We start from the raw sequence: 14,426 nt of genomic DNA on the forward strand, positions 1-14,426 counted from the left end.
ATTATCAGGTGCATGTAAACACAGACGCGAACATCCCATGAACAACTAATCTGTATAGTGAGGGTGGTGGTTATGTCCCTTTAATACAGTGTCTCTGAGTGGATATTGTGAATGATGCAAGCCCAGACACCTGTGTAAAAACGCAACCACCATTTACAAACATTTGCTTCCCGGTTGGGCTGATTGATATTGACCAAACTGTATACGTTGGTAATTTTGGGGTGAATGGCGATATGCAAGAAATGTCAGGGTTTTTTTTACAAACTTAAGTAAAAGTGTACATGTGAGTCAAAGCCTCATGTGACATCACATACACCTTTACTAAAACAGAATATGACGACAATATAATTCAAAGACAGGGTTCTCCACCCTGTTTTGAAATAGACAGCTGTACAACTTGCGAGCAGCGGCCGGTTGCATAAACATAGTCGTTACTTATGTCTGATCTCAACGTACATTTCTGGCAGAGCTTCTGTTCCCAAGAAAGAGGGTCAGATGAGACCATACCCTACAAATATAGGCAGTACTGTCTCAACGCTCTGGAAAAAAATACTGATATATTAAAAACTCGATATATCGCTCAGCCCTACTTGCCGGACAGACCCTATAACGTTTGCTTGCGGGCCGCCTCAATCCAACAAGTGCTGAGTAGTTACAAGTGAAAAATGTAGGAACCACACTTTCACTACCACAACATAATCATGACTAAAGTACAGAATAAGGAATTATAAAAGGCACGTGATATGCCAGATATCGAAATATAGCAGACTCGTGTCTAAATACAGAAAATAAATCAGACCCAACCCAAATTTTTAAGGATGTCTGCTTTTTTTGAAAGCAAGTCCACAGCTCTTCTTTTGTTGTGTTCAACAGAGCTTCAGACCGGCATTCTTCTGTGCCCAAGAGGACACACTATCACTGGGATTTCCTTCCTTTTGCTCCAGGAGGGACCGGATCGGGGGGTCAGAGCCCAGTAGGGTGAGGTCGCCCCAACCCACCACTTAAAAATATCAGCGTTAAGTGTTCTCCATGTTGTATGGAGCATGATATCTTTGACAGCTTGGATTTATACAAACGACATAAATGTAAATACATATACATTACTTGTACAGGACTTTCCATTTATTTGGCATACCTGTATATTAGGAAGTAATTGCCAAAAATATCAACATAAATTGGATACTGATTAACAGTCACTCAAACTTACGTAGTTACTTACGTAGTCAGTACAGACAAACTTGACAACACGCCTGACACAGGAAATGCATGTGTGCCACAAACTTATCAGCCCTGGGCAGTGACAGATCTATTACTGCCTACTTTTCCTCAATTGGGAATGACAAATGTTTGCACAAGACTTCTTCGAAAACAGGAAAAGATATTCATTCAGTCGACGGTTACACAATTTATCTCATGTAATGTAAAACAAAACCCATACAACCACCCCAAAGCCAAAACGCAGCACTGGAGTTGCTATAATTTGACAGGAGTCTTCAAGACCAAGATCAAGCTATTAAAAATGCATGAAGAAGCAACAGGATCCCCTTTCATAACCCCACACATCTCTTTTAAGATGACTGCAGGTCTCAAACAGTTCTAAAAAGACCACATTTATAATGTCACGCCAAACTATGAGGCCCTGTACTATTGGTGGTCTATAAAGTCGGAATCAGCAATCTGAGCTATATTACTTTCAATGACCCCAAAAAGCACGAACACATTGAAAACTATTCCGGACGGTCACCCAGATGTGAAACATATTTCAGCCTGATCTCATTTCTTCTCCCATTTCTTGAATAAACTAGTCATCCTCGACTGAGGAGCAGAACTAGGCGGGGCCGGTAATCAGTCAAATCTAGTAGCAAGACTACACTGCACGCGCTAAATCTACCTCAGATTGAAATAACGGCACTGTTAAACCGCTGTCATTGCTCGTTGCCCATCATTTTAGACGAGGCATACCGATAAACATATCAGAAACCGACAATCTGCGCGTCTTTAAACTACTCATTCGTACAACTTTTCCATTTCCGCTATAACTTCCACAGCGACGCGACAAAAACCGCCATTCCACACTGAACCCAGCCCCGTCCCCCATCCTCGTGGGCGAAGTTAACACCGACACCCTAGGAATTTTCCCCCACGCAAAGCTCAGTCTGGTAAATGTAAGGAGTTGAATTGTTTCACACTCGCTCCGCCATATTCTAGGCATCTGCTCTTCCGCAAACCCCGTGCCGTGCGTATCAAACCGGTCTCCTTCGCGACGCCCTTAAATCGCTACGATACACGCGAACGACTCGTGGCCTCACGACAGCCCGATAGTTATCATGTAATACACGCGCAGAATGTCTCGCAAACGCGATACTTACAGCAATCCGCTACGGCGCCAGCCAGCCAGTCAGTCTCAGTCAGTCTGCGCCTGTGTGTGAAAAAGCTGCTCGCTTCTGGGAGGGTGGGTGAGGTTTTGACTCGAGCATGACGTTACAGCCTCGGTTTGGGTACTGCCTACAATTTGGCGTAACGGGAAACAGAGCCTTTTAAAGGTGTGAATTTACAGTGCTTAAAGGAATATTCCCCTTTTTAAAATAATTTACTCATCCCCATGTCATCCAAGATGTTTATGTATTTCTTTGTTCAGTTGAAAAGAAACATTCCAAGATTTTTCTCAATTTAAAGAGCACCTATTTCATTGCTAAAAACAACGTTATTTTGTGTATTTGGTATAATATAATGTGTTTGCGTGGTTTATGGTTAAAAAAACACATTATTTTCCACATACCGTAAATTTTTGTAGCTCCAGATTTTACTCTAGCCGTTTCTCAATATGCGTTCTTGTCTGTACTTGTGTTCTTGTGAACTTGTGAAACGTCATCAGCCGCGGCCCAAGTACTTTTCCAATTCAAAGTTCGCATCAAGCCCAAGTTCACATAAAATCCCCGGATGTGTTCTTGATCCGCCCATTTTATCGAGGATGCATCAGAGGAGACTTGTGTGGACTTATGACAGCGAAGTTTCCCAGAATGCATTTCGGGTCAGGAGTTCGTTCTTCCGAGTCTGAACTTGCAAGTTCGAACTACGAAGGACACAAGTCCGAGTTTGGCGTACTTGGTATTGAGAAACGGCTTCTCTTCCTGAAGCACACAGATTTGAAAAGCTTTGTGTCCTTGATTGGCCAGCCAAACTGTACGTTGTGATTGGCCTGAATACCTCTGAGGTCAGCTGGAAAAGTATGTTTTTTACGCTCCTTACCATGTTTAAAAGATTCGGTTCTGCTAACAGGAGTTAACTTACAGGCTGTAAGTCCGAAGCGGGAGGAATTATGATAATGCCGGTCTTGTCTATATCACCAATCCCAGGAAGTAAACTGTTGTCTACAATTCGTGTGTTTGTTGTAATCCAAGAAAAGTGATTTACTTTGGAGACGATAACTCACGTCATCGTTTACTTTGGGGTTTGTACCATAGACTGTAAAAAAAAGATGGACGACGCAACGTCGCCTCCCTCCATTGTAATGAATTGAAGCCAAAAATGTCCGACCACGGTCGCCGCCATGTTACGTAAAAACGTCAGTTTGGAGCCAAGGCATGCGCAGAAGGAATCGTCCGTGGAGCCAGAGGCATCAAACTTCCGCCCAAACGCTCGCGCGACCAATTCAACCAAATAACTAGCTAAAATGAAAGTTATCACAAAAATGAACACTCGAACATATATCAGCGTGATAACAACTACTTAAAAGGACCAAAACCATCTTTCGGAAACTTTTATTGGAAGTGTAAATCATTTTTTTATTTAGAGCAGAGTCCCATTTGTTTGAATGGAGAGGGCGGGGTTATGACTTGTACTGCAGCCAGCCACCAGGGGGCGATCAAAGAGCCAGAGGCTTCACTTTTCAAGACTTATGAGGCACACCTGGTTTGTACCTTTTGCATATCGTTAACATGTACTTATACGCACTTAGGTGCTCTTAAATAGACTTAATTTGACCTTAACAGTTCACAGTTTCCATGTAGTTACGATCCCAAACGAGGCATAAGGTTCTTATCTGACGAAACAATAGTCATTTTTGAAAAAAAAAAGTACCTTTAAACCATAACTTCTCAGCTAGCACTAGTGTGACATGCCAGTGTGACCACATATTAGGCTTGTTCGACTTCATGCTGCGCCGAAAGAATCGCCAGCTGGATGACGTCAAAGTACCGCGAGAATGAGACGAAATTAGACTTTGTATGATTTCTCGAATCATTCTCGCGGTACTTTGGCGTCATCCGGCTGTCGGTCCTTGCGGCGCCGCATGAAGTCGAACAAGCCTATTGCGTAATCATGTGATCTTTTGATGTAATTACGTAACACGTAAGGTCAGCGCTGGCACGTCACATGGCTAGTGTAGTAAGTAAATATGGTGAATTATTTTAATAAAAGCGAAGAATTCCTTTAAAGTACGACAGAGGGTTTATAATATGGACTAGAAGGAAGAAATGCTCAACTAATCTTGCTACAGGAATTTTTTTTTACATGTGGCACATATATGACATTGCTAATTAAATGCCATTATATTAATATAAAACAACCATGTGAATCAAACCAATCCTCTCCTATCCGCAGTGAATTTAAACGTGCCACTTCTTGATGTGCCCCACATGCACATTACATTTCAATGGCATCATTCTAGTCCTAGTAGCCTATGGCATGAATAGTACCCTATTCTCCTCAAGCTGCAACCCTCATCCGTCGAGGCTGATTCTGCCACTCTGTGGGTGAAAAAAGCCTCATAGTCAAATGGCTCATTGAGAACCACTAGGAGAAGCCAGGAATGCCAAGTATGCTTACTGGCACCAGGAATGCAGGCCCACTCCTTATAGACTACCATCCCCTCCCCTCTGTCAGCAGTCATGTGGCTCCAAGCTGGAGGTAGGGGGTGTAGGCTATGTCATTGGTGGTGGTCTTAATAGACTCGTATTAGTGACTAGTTTGGTGCTTTTTTCAGCTCTTCCTAATAGTAGTGCATATTACGTTCTTTGACTTGACTTGGTGTTAACCAGCATATGACTTCTGCTTAAAATGGTCTCTGTTACAGATGTATATTTGTAATTCATGCTGACAGAAACAGTATTATTAAAGTGAAGATATGTACAAGTTCCAGTAACTGCTGAGCTAAATGAGGAATAGAGGAATTTGAGCTTTATATTTGCATTTGGAAATGCGAAGGCCTGTAAATGTTTAAGTCAAACAGACTTTAGTGAGAGTGTACTCTGTAAAACATCCGTAGTTTTTTTTTGTCAAATCAAAATAGATGTTTTGTTACTTTACAGTAAGTAGGGTTTTAAGTGTTTTATTAATTAAAATCAATGTCTTTATTCATAAATATGTCCTTGTTGGTGCGAAAAAACATCTGCCATTGATCTGACTTTTCTTTGTAAGCTTAGAATTTCTTCTCTTTACTTACATTGAACGGGGTAAGTCCAAGAAAGCTTCCATGTAGTTCCGCCATACTGATAAACTATAATAGCAGAGAGGGACAAAAAGCAGTAGCCTACCAACGCTTTTGCGTTTTCATTCAGAACACTAGCTGAAATGGACAAGGAGATCAGTGAGTACATAACGGCTACCGTTGCAACACGCATTTGGAAAAGCGAGGCGCTAGAGAGCACTATTTGTTTGAATGCAAAATACAATTTCACCACTAGATGGGGGTAAATCCTACTTATTATCCCTTTAACAAAAAAAAATTAAGTTAAACAATTTTCACTTATAAGTTTATAAGTTGTGTCAACTTTTCACAAGGCAAAACTTGAAATAGTAGGTTCAATTGCCTTGCAGAACCAAGTTGTTTTAACTTCACGCTGCATTTTTTTACAGTGTACACTCTATAAACAAACTGTGCTAAATAGCACTAAAAGTGGTTCTTGGCTCATAATCATAGAGGAACCATTTTAAGTGCCATATAGCACAGATGAAGTACCTGTGTAGCACCAGTGTAGAACCATAAGGTGCTTTGTAGAACCATTATGTGGTGCTATAGTGGTGCTTCATCGGTGCTATATCACTCTAAAAACAAACGGTGCTATATAGCACCAAAAGTGGTTCTTTTCTCGTAATCATAGAAGAACCATTTTTAGTGCCATATAGCACTGGTGAAGCACCTGTGTAGAACCATATGGGGGCCATATAGCACCACTATAGCACCAAATATGGTTCTACATGGCACTATGTGGTTCTACACAGGTGCTTCACCGGTGCTATATGGCACTAAAAACGGTTCTTCTATGATTATGAGCAAAGAACCACTTTTGGTGCTATATAGCACCATTTTTAGAGTGTAGACGGTTTCAGCAGAAACAACATAAACACGTGGCTGTCGTGGTCATCACGTAACTTCCGGTAAACTCTGCGAAGAATAAATAACAACATCCTTTTAAAGTAGTTTATTTATATAACAAGCAAAATAGACAACACGTAGATTACATATTTTCGACGAGGTATTTGTTTAAGAGTTCAGTTTCAGCAAATAGTTAGATCATTAAACAAACAGAAACTCGAAGTAAAGTTCGGACCAGACGCTTATTGCGTCACCGCACGTGCGCCCAATGAAATGGTCTATATAGCACTAAAATTGGTTCCTCTATGATTATGAGCCAAGAACCACGTTTAGTCTTATTAGCACAGTTTGTTTTTAGAGTGTAAAACATAACACAAATACACAGGATTGTGATGAAATAACATCATGTTCAATTTATATTTAATTATATAACATAATTAATTGTGTAATTGTACAACCTGTTTGTAAAAATTTGATCTATTTGATCTATCAAGTTTAGATTTTAGATATATAGCCTGACTCAAAAACTATATAATATTTATGAATTATAACTTTACTGTAAGTGTTATACATTTTTTTAAATGTGCAAACTGTTATAAATTACTTATGTTTGCATGGATTTCCAGTAACCTTGGTGCTAAATAAGAAAAAGAGGTACAACAGTATATTTGCATGCAGAATAATGAAAATCCTAAAACGTCTGGCAGGTGCAGAATGAGCCTGTTGGTTAAATGACATTGAAACTGCTTTTAAAATTGTGAAATGCACTACTGATAAAAACTTTTTTTTCATATATAACACAATGGCGTGCTTTAAATAAGATCTATACAAGCCCCGTATGTATATTAAAATGCAATGTAATATGTTAAGCCAATCATTTTTTAACTAGTGTAATTAAGTGAGTCCTATTTATTATTTCAAAGTGCACCACCATGTGTTAATATATTTTACACTGTTTTTTAATAAATAATTACTTTATGTATTTTCCACTTTGTCACGTCGGGGCCCAAAAACACATTTCTTTGCAAATAGAAAAAATGTTCCTGCTGATGGACATGGCTAGCTGAACAATGGTTATTTTAATTTATTGTTATGTCATATGTAAACATGTCAGGTCAGTGCAGTATTGAGATGGCCATCCGCTGTACTGAGACACTGTGTCTTCCAGATCATTGCGTAGAGGAACTCCTGTCTGTGACGGTGGGTGGAAACTCAGGCCCTTGCTATTCTTAGCTGTCTTCCTGTCAGTTGGACGTTCAAAGATTTTCCATGACATTTACAGTATAACTGTAAGTGTGCAACTTCTTTGTTGTTAACGTGAAATATATAAAGCTAATATTAAAAGCAATAATAGTAAAAAGTGTTCGGAAACTGTGTTGCTTAATAACTGACACACGTGTGTGTGTAGAATGGGTGTTGTACTTCTGTCAATGTATTAGCCAATTAGCTCTTGCTCCATTTATTCAAAAGTGACAACTAATACAAATACATGCAGAATAACTGAATATACATCTCACAATATCATTACATCTAATGTTATGAAATATAATTGAATATTTCATTCATGCAATGTCCTATATGACCTCAATGTCCTAATGACCTCACAAGAGCTGAATATCTGTTTGCTTTCATTTGCCTTATACACACAGTACATTTAGTCATGCTTTTGTTCAAAGCAAGAATAGGAAATATCACAACCGAATTACTTAATGCACTGCCAAGTTTAAATGGAAAGATAATAAAGAAAAAGGCAGAAAGAAATAAACAAAACAACCTTTATATTTTAGTTTGTATAAGTTGATGAATTCTTTTAATTATTCAAAAAGATACAATATTGCTATCTTAAATAAAGTTTCTCTTGAGACCAACATTTTAAGGAAGTCCAAAATAAAAACGAAACTAAGTTCAAGGAATAGAAAAAAAGTTGAATTGACTTCTGAATTGTTACTGATAAGCTTATAATACAGGATGTCTGTTAACTCTTCTGCGAGTACAATCTTGCTAAAAAGGCTGCCTTGAGATATTAGTCCATAACCTCAAATCGTAACATTTGATGATAATGGAGAGAGAGAGAGAGAGAGAGAGAGAGAGCGAGCAAGAGAGAGAGAGAGGGAGGCATGTGCTCATCGTACTTACCCTAAATTACCTTGATGATTGATTTGCATCAACCTACATAATTTTTCTGCAGAAACTGGGGCGCGACTTTGTCATCCATGTATCATATTACACAATAAAACTGCTTGCGTCAAGGTTTTTTTAAAACGGTGCCAATTTGAAACACGAGCATTGCAAATAAATGTCAATTTTTGTAAAGAATGTCTTTGTAAAAAGAATATGAATGGAGACAAACCTATTGCACCTCATTAACAAGCACTTTCTGCATCTCACCCAACCAGTTTTGGGTGCATTTATTCTTAAATGTTTAACTACTGCTTTTTACCACATTAAAAAATAAACACAATTATATGATCTTCATTGGTCTATAAAAGGTGGCAACTGTAAAGAAATTATTTTATTAACTTTTTATTCATTTGTTTATGAAACAGTGTAAAGTAATAAAACTTATTTTTGGTCTGTCAACAAACATGTTATCTTTCCGATGTTGCTCAATATGTAAACAGACAAAAGTGTCAAACAATATACAGTATTTTGTACAAACATTCACTCAATGAGTTTTTCAAATACTTATAACTATAGTGTGTTTAAAAAGTGTAGTTTTGATATGCTTATTTTAGCATTCCCAATAGTAATCTAAACTAGGGGTTTTCAAACTGTGGGTCGCACAGTGGAATAAGGCGAGTAGGTCAAAGTCACTTTTCTGTAGCGGGTGAATGACACAAAAACAGTTTAGTCCAACTAATGACAAACAATGATAATTAAACTTACATTTCATTAATAAAATGACAAGGAAAATAAAAACTACTAAAATGTTACAAAGAAAATAATGTGTGTTTCCTCAAACTTCCATTAAAACATTTTATGTTTATGTCAGTGGATCATCACTGATCTAGACAATACATAAAGTCACAAACTCAAAAAACCATTAGAAAAAATAAGCATAGAAAGATTTCAATATTTTACAGCCCAAATGAAATAAAAAAAACACTGTAGTATACTGTAGTATTTACTAGTACAAAGAAGTAAATTGTACTACACCGTAGTATAATACAGTAATTATTACACTTTGCTAATGTATACTATAGTATACTACAGTTATTACAACACTTTTCTGAAGAATAGTGAATTGATAAACTGTAGTAATACTGTATTATAGTTTAATATTTACCATAGTAAGGTTCAAAATCAATGTAGTATCTATATAGTATAAATTCTACATACTAGAATACTAGATATAGTGTATACTACATACTACAGTATTTATTTCATGTGGAAAATTGATCATGCAATATGTGTTTTTCGTCCTTAACACAACTATACAGTATATCCACAAAGTGTCTTCTTTTGGACAGCTGCCAATATGTTAAATCAAACAAGACCTCCACACAGTAACAAAAACATCCAACCAAAGGTCAAAAGTTTGATACATGTACCAGTAGATCTCAATTGTGTTCTTCGCACGCACTGAATGCCAAATATTTCATATTTGATGCATTCAGGTCCACATAGACCAATGTCTCGCAGTAGAGTAGTGCAAAGGAAGTAAATCCATGATTGGTCTTATAGTCGATCAGTAACATTAAAGCACAGATCATTTACCAACGACAAGACTCGGAGAAGAAATGAACGTCCACGCGATCATCGTAATTCCACGCGCTTTGTATTGGCAGCAGTCCGTGAAGGAGAAACTGGAGGATGTTTCTCTATCCAGCAATCCTCAGTCAGAGCAGAACCTTGAGGATACATCAGGCCCCCGACAGAGTCCACTAGTCCAAAAAGAGCCACCAAAACCGAAAACATTGTTCCGATGAAGTAGATCTTGAGGATGCCTGCCATGCTTCAACTGTATGTCCAGCGCTAACTACTAACATACAAAATAGAAGCACATAGCACGCGTTTGTCAAACCCGGAAGTCAACAAATTAATAAAGGCTTATGAATAAAGAAAATATGTTCATTACAATTTTTTAAATAATAAACGATAAAAACAACGTTAAGTATGTGATAAGACGTCTACTTCCTTACAGTACATGCAAGGCGCGTAGGTGTAAAAATGAGCGATTTTTTTACATAGCGCAAGACCTAGGTAAATATTAAACCAAATAATTTGGTTTAATATTATATGTCAATCTTACCAGGATTATTGTTGGTTTCGGGATTTAGTGTTGGTTTCCGGATAGAGCTGTTTCTTAAGTGCACGAGTTGATCTGAATATCGGTGATTCTGGTAGGCTGATCTCCATCAACCACAGATGATTCTTCTGTGGGAGTTTCCAAACTATGATCCAACCTGAAAAATTCCCAATCTCTTCCTGTTTGCGATCTTCCTGTCTAAACTGACTTAAGATGCTATTCGCTAACATATGAACTAACTAAAAGAACTGGTTGTTATTAGCCTATGTTTAGTTTTTATGAACATCAGTCAATCATCAAACAGTGGGAAATTGGCCATTGCTGTGTACAAACAGGATGTCCTTCAGTTAAGTCATCAGAAAGTACCGTCTTCAAGACCTGAAACAAGAAGTGTGTTTCTTAGAAGCCAAGTTCAAGAAAAACAAACATCTCCTGGTGATGTCATAAATAGTCATGTGTGTGATTTGCACAAAGAAGGAAACAACAAAGGCGCTTTGTGACTTATAAGTAAGCAGGTAAGTAAGAGGTCATAAAAGTGGTCTGTGCTGCGACCATGCGGTCGAAATGAGGTCAGGCTTATGCCAAATACCCATGAGTAGACGCCAGGGGGAGACATATATCATAAAATGCATCACTTTTGACAACAAAATATGGTATTTTTGAAGTACCCTAAGGTACCAGCAAAGTTTTAATGACATCCATATTTATTTTCCGAAAATTAATGTCATGGTTTTATTGTGGTAAAAGTGTAATTACCATGTATTTTTCGTGTATTGATTACTATCAGAAAAACCATGGTTTTACCATGGTTAATTTTCGTAAGGGGAGATACAAAGAGAAAACACAGGAAATATGTAAATAAAAGAGCTCACAATTTTTAGAACAAAACTGCTTCTTATGGCAAAAGTCAGTATTTAGTGTGACCTCCCACTAAGCACATCATAAACTTACAATAGTCCAAAAATATGACAATTGTAAAAAGCTACATGAAGAACATATTTTTAAATGTTTTTATATGTGTGGGATATCACACGCACGCACGCCCGCCATACATGTTAGTGAGTCTCATACGCATTACTTAAAGGGAAACCAGGCAAGTCTGAGTATTAATTCTCTACGAGCTCCCCCTAGTGTCTGGAAGTGAATGCTTTCAAACACACTGTCGTTAAAACGAACTGTTGTCCCTCCCCCCTCGTAACCAGTAACAGTTTATCAGCTTATTTCCAATTCAGTAATGTACTAAGTTAGGTAAGCAATATTTCCTTTCCAAGTACAAATTTTTTATTTTTATTGTGTTTTCATCCATAATAGTATTTTTACAGTGAACAACCGATATGAACAAGGCAAACTACTGCTTTCATGTTTTGTTTTTTATTGGGAGAGTGGGCATGAGAATAATATAATTATAAATAAATAAAACATATATAAAGACAAGCAAAGGGAAAATATCATTCGTCCAGATGAACTTATAGACCTTACTAATATAACTTTAGACAAATATTATCCTTCTACATCTATCTATCTATCCATCCAATCATCTATATATATATATATATTTATATATATATATATATATATATACATGCCATTCTTCCCGGACGTGTCCTGGCCAGGATTTCGGTGCGTCTTCCCGAAGTCGTATTTGTTGACAGCATACGCCATTCAGTTAAAAACATAAGACATGCAATCGTAGTTTCATTCTTACCTTACCCCTGCTCTATGACGTATGTGGTCGACAAATATGACTTCCGGAAGACGCACCCGAAATCCGCGTCCGGATGATATATATATTAGGTCTGAAGCTCTTTTTCTTTTCTTGGAATCTTCTGTCAAGGGTTTTCGTTGCTTCTTCCCCGGCTCTGCCATTTGCAACAATCGCTAGCCGTGTTTCGCTCGCCTGGCTCTGTGTTGTTTGCCGTAAAGTGATCTTGCTTCTCGCGATATCTGAGATTTCGCGAGACTGAAGGACACCGGGTCGGATACAGCGAACTTGCAAGTGGGGTATTCTTCCTACAGATGGTAGGGGCGGGCGAGAGAGTCTTCATTCGTCCGGTAATGAGTCATTTAACCATATACTGACTTATGAAGATGATTTATTAACATAAATATCCTGCCTTGTGTCCCTTTAATGAGTCACATTATGAAACAGACTGTGACAGACCAAGGCGCGTACGCGTTTGTGTGTACCTGGTAATAGGCTTCATGCCCAGCTGCACTACTTCCTGAACTTCAGCCAGCTCCTTGTTTCCTGTCTGCCATTATTGCACAAACTGATTAATCCAGGTGTGTCTGATTATTGTTGTTGTGACTACTGAGGTCAGGCACACCTGGATTAATCAGTTTGTTTGTGACAACTGAGGTCAGGCACACCTGGATTAATCAGTTTGTCCAATAATGGCAGACAGGAAACAAGGAGCTGGCTGAAGTTCAGGAAGTAATGCAGCTGGCCATAAAGCCTATTATCACGTTGGGGGGACTAATTGTCCCCACAAAGATAGGAATACCAGTAAATTTGTGACCTTGTGGGGACATTTTGAGGTTCCCATGAGGAAACAAGCTTATAAATCAAACAGAATGATGTTTATTGAAGATCTAAGGTACAAGAAAGTTTTCTGTGATGGTTGGGGTTATGGTTTGGGGAAGGGAATAGAATATACAGTTTGTACAGTATAAAATGCTTTACGTCTATGGAATGTCCCCACAAAACATGGAAACCAGAATGTTAATTGTAGTATTAAAACACAGTGATAGTCTTCCCATAAGGCGTAAGAGGATTTCAGCCTTAGCTGCTGTCTTCAACCCTCAACCACCTGTTGCAGCTTATTACCAAAAAATAATGATATAAAGTGCCAAATAATATCAGCTACTCACTGACATTGTTTTGAAGCTCTATCTGTAACCTTGTTATTGTGAAGCATGCTTGCTTATTTATAGAGACATGGCAACATAATATAAACAGTGTTAGTAACTTTAGATTATAATGTACTGGAGTCAGATCAACCATGAACATCATATCTTAAAATGGATATTCTTTTATGGTAATGTTTGCTGTCTAGGGTGTTTACAGCATCCTCCGGTTACCATTCAAGCAGTTGTAAAGAAGATTGGCAAGCACTTCATGCCATTAAACTTTGCACATGCGCAGTATCTGACAGGTTTTGCTTTAGCCATCTTGGTAGGTGTTGCAAGACCTGGAGGTGTTGTGCAAGAATTGTGGCGCATTGACATGACATCCTTAAAAAAGACTATTGCTACTTCATACTATATAGTACGCGAAATGCAGTAGGCGAGGCGAGTAGTATGTCCGAATGCATAGTATTAGAAAAACAGTATGCGAAAAGTACCCGGATGACCTACTACTTCCGGTTAGATTTTGCAGCGTGCATACGATGGACACTTCACTATCCCATGATGCCCTGGCAGAGGAGTTATCCAACGAAGAAGAAGAGGCATGCAGCAGTTTTCGCGCTGGAATGACATGACGTGATGATGACGTATGTCACGTGATGTAGCAACATGGCGGATGTAGTACGTCCGAATCTCATTCATACTACCAGGATTCATACTATACAGTACCTACTGTTTTAACGGCAAGTAAGTAGGTACTTCATCTTATTCAGTACCTACTATACAGTATGCGGTTTCTGACGCAGCCTTTGACTCATTGCAATCATCAAGTACACCTTAGCAACCCCATAGCAACCCTGGAGGTCACCTGTCCTCAAGCACACCTGGACCTGCTAATCTAGTTGTTCAGGGCTACACAGTCTGTAAAGTGTCTTTTTCCTTAATGTTCCCTAGGTTGGATTCTCCAATCCTCTTTATAAGACTGACATGTGCTGTTGACAGAAGTACAGCTAA

General features: G+C 38.4%; 1 protein-coding gene and 1 long non-coding RNA gene across 2 annotated transcripts in view; both read right to left on the bottom strand.

Annotated features, from left to right (window-relative positions):
• The window catches only part of rap1b (RAP1B, member of RAS oncogene family), a 60,732-nt gene extending 58,233 nt beyond the window's left edge, over positions 1 to 2,499 (bottom strand). Inside the window, exon 1 of the mRNA XM_065268413.2 lies at positions 2,370 to 2,499. The gene's annotated coding sequence lies outside the window, so the exon portion shown is untranslated. The remainder of the gene's footprint in view (positions 1 to 2,369) is intronic.
• A 6,324-nt stretch (positions 2,500 to 8,823) lies between these two features.
• LOC135774827 (uncharacterized) lies at positions 8,824 to 11,074 on the bottom strand. The gene is made up of 2 exons (XR_010543764.2): positions 10,569 to 11,074; positions 8,824 to 10,298 (listed from the first exon to the last, which is right to left on the bottom strand). It is a non-coding gene; the product is annotated as an uncharacterized lncRNA (long non-coding RNA).
• Positions 11,075 to 14,426: the final 3,352 nt, after the last annotated feature.

Source organism: Paramisgurnus dabryanus, chromosome 1 (genome assembly GCF_030506205.2).
Source record: "Paramisgurnus dabryanus chromosome 1, PD_genome_1.1, whole genome shotgun sequence".
NCBI lineage: Eukaryota > Metazoa > Chordata > Actinopteri > Cypriniformes > Cobitidae > Paramisgurnus > Paramisgurnus dabryanus.